Source organism: Pinus tabuliformis, chromosome 4_2, assembly GCF_031772625.1.
Source record: "Pinus tabuliformis cultivar Carrire ecotype Pingquan chromosome 4_2, CPIR1, whole genome shotgun sequence".
Classification (NCBI taxonomy): domain Eukaryota; kingdom Viridiplantae; phylum Streptophyta; class Pinopsida; order Pinales; family Pinaceae; genus Pinus; species Pinus tabuliformis.
The window spans coordinates 119,000,533-119,008,153 of NC_142304.1; the positions used below are offsets into that span (position 1 = coordinate 119,000,533).

At 37.6% G+C, this 7,621-nt stretch overlaps 1 pseudogene; it reads right to left on the reverse strand.

The window, feature by feature from the left end:
• Nucleotides 1–4,444: 4,444 nt before the first annotated feature.
• LOC149168542 (uncharacterized) lies at nucleotides 4,445–7,110 on the reverse strand (annotated as a pseudogene).
• Nucleotides 7,111–7,621: the final 511 nt, after the last annotated feature.

Consider the following 7,621-nt stretch of genomic DNA (forward strand, 5'->3'; position numbering starts at 1 on the left):
CCATTAAAATAGGGCAATGACTCAAGATTGTTGAAATCAAAAGACAAGGGGTCTCATCACGAGCCAGCTTGTTCAGCGAAAGTGTAAATCAAGTGAATGACTGTGTCATAATTTGGCCACCAAACCAAGACATTGTTCTTTGAGAATAAAAAAGGAAAAAGTGTCAATGTGGATTTTTCTTCGAAGGGCCTTAAGCAGGATAAAGGATCATTGTTGGGTAACAGGTAACCCTGTCGAGGCTATGGACGCATGTTGGCAGCAGAGGCTCTACCTACGACAAACGGGTATATTTTAAAGCCGGCACACAGAGAAGACTTTACTTTATCTTTAAAACACCAAGTAATGGTTGATGTAAATACAAGGACAAAGCCTGAGGAAGCAAACAATTAGAATAGAAAAAGGTTGAAACAAAATATCATTAATAGGATAAGGCATAATGTACTCTATCTGTCCATAACGAAATTTAGACTTATGAAAATTTTTCTGTTTTGGAAGTTAAAATTCAATAGAAAAACAGAGATAACTGGTTCTTCCAAGTGAATCGCCATTGTTGTGGCCATCAACAACCCCCCTCTTTGTTTAGTATTAGCAATAAAACTAAGCAAAGGGGGACCCTTAATAAAAAAAAAAAAATTAAAAACATTTTATAAAACTTTTTGTATTCTACTCCTTGAAATTATGTCGCATCGCGCGGAGAAGAATAAAGCATTTCCTTATGAGCATAATAAACTGTGAAGAAGCGACGCGAAATTCATTGCATCGCATCATTAAGAAGCGCTCTTAAATGAAAATCTTAAGAAATCTCCGACGGCCGATATGCGACGTCGCATATCGCAATATCGCATAAGCAGCACACAATGATTTAACGACTCGTCGCGATCTGCGATCTGCGATAAACGCGATTTGCGATAAACATGATCTGCGATCTGCGATAATCTGATCTGAAAAAATTTGCGATGACACATCTAGGTAATGCGATGACGCGATGCTGCTATCGCCCATCGCGAATTTCCTCGGCTCAACATTCAAGAAAAGCTGTCTATAAACCAAAATTGGGCGCACGCCTTAAAGGAAATTAATGATCGTACGCCAAAGTGTTAATGAAGGACAGTTTTGTGTTTTTCGAAGAGTCAGTTCACGATGGGTGTCATGATTTTATACATTCATAGAGGTTAGAGCTTTCGTATCAGTATTTATTATCATTACTCTTTTCCTTTGCGTGAACTGCAGGAATGAAAAACAGGAAACAATATGAAGCAATGAGCAGGAAACATCTAAGGAAAAGGGGAAACCGTCAATGCTCGGAGAATAGAGAAGAGATGCCTTCATAAACAGATGATGTATGCAACAGAACCACAGATTCCAGAGTATCACTCAACAGATGCTGAGGTCAATAGGTGATTCAACATTCAGGGTCAGAAAGCTCACAAAAGCAGCATGTTTACGAAAAATCCTGAAACTTCTACTCGGTGAAGGAAAAAGCGCTAAAGGCGGAAAACGCACCAGAAAAGCCCGGATCAAAGAACAGAGGCAGTTTTCGATGCGTGATTAGCACCTAATCGCACATCGCTAAGAAAATTGTTCAGAAAGCAAAGTCCCTAACTTGCTTAGTCATTCGCAAGTCCGGAAATCGAAATAGCAAAAGCAGAAGCAGTTTGAGGGAAATTTGGGTTGTTGCCAAGTATATACGCAGTAAATTCACCCAACCAGAAGATGATTCTCAAAAATATATTCTAGTGTACTAAAAAGTGGTGCCAGCGCTTGCCATTTCTGTTTGCGTAACTCAAACAAAAGCATAAGGCAACCAGCCGACTCTTCCCAGGCGAATGTTGAATGCTCACAACACTAAGGAGCAAATACAGAAATAGTTAGGAATTAGATTCAATTTTTAGAAATAGTTTTGCTTTAGAAGAAGGGAGGTCATTTAAACCGCATCCTAAATTTATGTAATTAAGTTAATTAGTTAGCATTATTTAAACCCTTCTCATGCATTTGGAGAAGGGTCCAGAAATTTGTCAAAAAACTTGTCCTCAGAACATGCACTTTTGCACCCTCAGAGGGGGTTTTGATGAATGGATGGATCAAGGTTTATTAATGTTTGCATTTGATATCTGCTACTGATGTTGCACTTCTGTACTCTTAGTAGATGTTAGAGCAAGGAGAGATAAATCATTGTTGCTTGAAGCTTATGAGTAGAACCAGTCATAAATGGTACTTTTATCTCTTGACCATTTCTGCTTATATTCTTAAGGTGATATACAGTTTGTAGTTGTTTATATGTTATTGCATGAATGTGTGAGTTACCATTTGGCACTTTTGTACGGTGGAGCCATTTATTTATGTCTGATATATGAATAACTTATTATGCGATATGCTGTTCACAACTGTTTTGCCTAACTTTTTATGCAAAGTGGTTTATCTTAATTGATTTCCATTCTTATGATAGCTGAATGATCTTTATTACCAGTGATTGTTTGAAATATTTTTAGATCGCATAAAAGAAGAAATACACCCCGGGTTAGCATAGATTAGATGTGCTGTTTTTCATTAGATTACAATAGCATAGAGTTAGTTTAAAAGTTTGAATTAGATTAGCTTTAAGTATTCTTAGATCAGCAACATCCAACTCTGCACACACACACACCCTTAGATTCGGAAACTGGTCCCATTATCCCCAGTCGGACCCGCTATACCAAACGGATAAGGAGCTGCCAACCAAGGTCCGGACCGAGTGGGTATCCCCCTTGTTGTCGACCCGATTTTCGCTGCTTCAAAAGCACCAACAACAACACTCTCTCCATAAGCATCATCAACACATGTCAAAACTATCAACAAAAACATCCTCCTTTACGTTACGCACCCATTCGCCACTTTGCTTGTTGTGCCCCATGCTCGCATGCATATCATTTGAGTGAGCACGTTTTGCTAGGAGGGGGAAATTATTCTGAATAACTAAATCTGATTATGACTCACTTTCTTTCCCGAGATGCAGGCCTCACATTTCATTCACTCACACAGATACATGAATGATATCTATACGTAATAATGCTTCCACAGCAAGATGAGATAATGAGATTCAATTTGGTTAGCCTTTTCCTAGTTTTTCTATTTTTTCTTCTGATGAGGTGATATCCCACTCTAAGTAGAAAAGTGGTTCAGTCAGCCTGCGGCATAACCATTAGCAACACATCATAATCATAGCAGCAAAAACATCGCTCTGGCCAATGCATAATAACTAAAAACATGATAATCCTCAAGCAACAACACAATATCCACCTAGTCAGCAAGCACATGCAAGACATGCTCCCCCTAAACATCATAACATCAAACAATAGTAACATGCCAACAACAAACTCATGCATCAACTCCATCTATGCCAAGATCAATCTCAGGCCAAAAACAACATGCCATCATCATCATCATCATTCTCTAACTCAATCAATACTAGCAGCATCTTTTGACAAAAACACAGTAGTAGCAAGCATGATGACAAAGGAAATATAACTCCCTCAAACAATAATCATTACCATCCATGTCAAGCAGCTTTATGACAATAAATTTGCATTCCAATGCAGTAATAGAAAATAACTACCATTGAAAATTATTTGGGGTTTAACATTTCATAAGTCCGAATGATTTACTTTGGAGAAAACTAATATTAATATTGGAGAGCAACAAAGACAAGGTATGTTGTTTACTACAATAGATCGAGTTAAATATTTGAATGGTCTATGCTTCCAACTACTCTTTTCATATGATCGATAAGAGAAAATGGAAAAACTAATAGGTGTGATAATAGAAACAATAGAAGAAAATAGTTTCAGATTGATTGCAATGAAGATTGTTTGTAATAGACTATATTCTTAGTATTCACATTTTCTATCTATCAAAATTGTTACATTGACACTTTGCACTCAAAATTTGTATTTCATCATTTTTCATCATTCAAGTTACTAACAGTCTCTCTCATCTCAACAAACTGAGGTAAATAAGAAAATTTTAAATTAAAATGACCAAGTTAATCTTAGACATATATAGCATATTTAAAATGATAAAATAATTATATGTTTAAGAAATTTTGTATGACTGCACACGACTGAAACTAGCCTAGATCCATCTTAACATCGGATCTATCAAGCGCCAAGAGGGATCAAATCTCTTGAGGTGCAAACCTTTCCTGAAGTTTTGCACTCAAAAATAGGTTTGCACCTAGAGAGATTTGATCCCTCTCGACGCTTGATAGATCCGGTGTTAAGATGGATCTAGGCTGGTAAATAATATTATGGGCACTATTTAAACCTGTCACTTTTAAAACAAGATAAATTGTAATCACTGCTATACTTGCAAAGTAATGGCTCTTCTCTGGGCATTCCTTAAAGAAAACAAGATTTACCAAACCCTAAATTCCAAGTGTTGTAGTTTTATTTGTCACCTTACATTCATCTCATTTTCCCAACATCATCGTGACAAAATCCTCATAGTTGACTTGACCATCTCCATCAACAGCCTCATGAATCATCTCATCAACTTCTTCATCAGTTAGTTTTTCTCCCAAGCTGGTCATCACATGCGGCAGCTCGGCTGCAGATATGAAACCATTTTGATCATTGTCAAAAACCTTGAAGGCCTCTTACAACTCTACATCTGAGTTAGTATCCTTCATCTTTCGAGCCATGAGAATCAGGAACTCTGGAAAATCAATTATCCCATTTCCATTTCCATCAGCATCAACTTCATTGATCATGTACTATAGTTCAGCTTCAGTTAGATTATGTCCTAGAGAGCAGATAATAGTGCCCAATTCTTTGGTGGTAATGCAGCCATTGCCATCTTTGTCAAATAGACTGAAAGCCTCCTTGAACTATGCAATTTGATCCTCGCTCAACTAATCCGCCATCTGCACTCGATAGTTCGATCAAAACAGGAAAACACAAATTAATTAGCTTCGCAAAAATACCAGAGAGAAAATTGTGGTGTATGATGAAATCCCTCGTAGATTTTAAACTCGATCAGCTGAGAAACGAAAGTGCACCCTGAAATTGATGTTAGAAAAATTCATAGGGCAGAGGAGAGGAGAAAAATTCACAGGGCAAAGGAGAGGAGTCTGGCTCAGAATTCGGTAAAGTCAACTTCAGTTGCAGCAAGGATATTGCAACTACACAGAGACTTAATTAAAACATAGAAAATAACTCAAACACGGAAAATAACTCACGGAAAAACAGAGAAACCAAAAAGGTGTAAATCTACTCATGAAGGTTTAAAACCATATCACAATGGAGGGTGCAACTCCAAGTGAAAACACAAAAACTTAATGCGATTTATGCTTCACTGGGGTTGCAGAGTAACTGCCTATAAAACTAGTTTTCACGTGCCCACCACAAATTTCTCCACGATTTTCTCCTCACTACTTCACTGACTTTCACCTCTCTCTCGCTCAACTTTGCAAATGAATTTTACATTCATATTTATCCAAAACATACATTTTTTGACATTAATACATGACAGAGAAAATATTTAAGACACAGGATGGGCGATTATACAAAATGAGGGATTCCCTGATCTCACAGAGATTGTGGACTGCATTACGCAGTAAATGTTTCACCCATATGTATTTACCAACCCTCATTAAGTGCTTTAACTTTATGATGTGTTGCGGAATGGTCTGCGTTATACTTGTGCTCAAACTTTAGTCCTTTCACCTACAAACGAAACCGCAACCTTTAAAATACTTCTGACAAGTATGGTTGCCGTCAAAGTGTTTAACAGGGTTGTTGGGATTAATTTTCCAACACTCCCCCTTAATCACAAATGCCGCCATTGACAATTCCCAAACAGTTTCTAAGGTAAACAAAACTTTCACGTGCCAATGGCTTTGTGAAAATATTAGCAAATTGTTCCTGTGACTTGCAGTGTTGCAACATAATTTCATCATTGTTAATCAACTCTCTAATAAAATGATATTTAGCATCAATATGCTTGGTCCTCTTGTGAAAGACAAAATTATTTGACAATGCGATTGCGGAAGTGTTGTCGCAAATATTTGTTGTCATTCCCTCTTAGTCGTGGCAAAGATCCCTCAAAATCCTTCTCATCCAAACTGCCTAACATGTTGCTGCTATTGTGGCGACATATTCATCTTCTATTGTTGACAGTGACACTATTGGATGCTTCTTGGAGGCCCATGAAATGGCTCCGGAACCCAAATGAAAAACATATCCTGACGTGCTTTTTCTGTCATCGACACTTCCTGCCCAATCACTATCAATGTAACCAACTAGCCCGAAATCATCTGTTGCGGTGTACAAAACGCCATACTATTTTGTCCCATTGACATACCTTAGAATCTTTTTCGTTTCTTGCCAATGTGTTTCCTTGGGTGTCTCCATGAACCTCGACACCGAACTCATTGCATACATTATATCTAACCTAGTTTCAGTCAAATACATCAAGGTGCCTATCATACTTTTATATAATGTTGGATTGACATAGCTGCTGCAATCTTCTTTGGTCAACTTCAACCCCATGACAGTTGGATTTGGTGTAGGCTTGTTGTTCTGCATATTAAACATCTCCAAAATGTCTGCTACATACTTTTCTTGAGAGATAAAAATGCCATTTTTTTTTTCTTTACTTCTATGCCCAAAAAATACCTTAACAACCCCAAGTCAGTCATTTCAAATTCACTCTTTATGACTTATTTGTAATCAGCGATGAGGAAATCATCACTACCTGTAAAAATAAAATCATCTACATATAAGACAACAATAAGAATTACCATCGCTCTCTTTGATATAGAGAGTGGGCTCACTGTCACATTTGTCGAAATCTTTGTCCAACAAGTAAGCATCTATCCTGTTATACCATGCACGCGGTGCTTGCTTCAGCCCATAAAGAGATTTCCTCAACCAATACACTTTGTCTTCTTTGCCTTCAACCTCATAACTATGAGGTTGCACAACATACACTTCCTCTTTCAGCACTCCATTTAAGAATGATGATTTTATGTCCATTTGATACACTTTCCATTTATGTTGCATGGAAATCACCACAACTATATGCACTGTCTCCATCCTCATGACTGGCGCAAACACTCCGAATAATCTCTTCCATGTTGTTTCTTGTATCCTTTGACAACTAGCCTTGTTTTGTGCCTTTCAATCTTTCCCTCAATGTTGCTCTTGGTCTTATAGACCCACTTCACTCCAATGACTTTTTTTCCTTGCGGAAAGTTCACTAACTCCCATGTGTCATTCTTTTCTATTGCTCCTATTTCTTCCTCCATTGTCACAACCCATTTTTCTTCTTTGACTGCATCTTCAAAATGGATTGGGTCATATACATGACAAAACAATGCAAATAAGGAATTCAGACCAGCACTACTATGAACTTCATCTTTCTCATAAATTTCATTTAAAGTTCTGAATTTTTGGTCTTCTTGTGCTTGTTGAAGATGGCCTTGACATGTCACTTGGTGTTGCGCTTTGTGGCATGCTTAGGGAAGCACTTGCTTAACTATGTGATGATGTCCTATTATTTGTTGATATTGTTGCTTGATGCCTGATTTGTTGTGCTTTAATAGGAGTAGAGGGAGTCATTGTTGAGGAATTTCTTGTTGCTATCA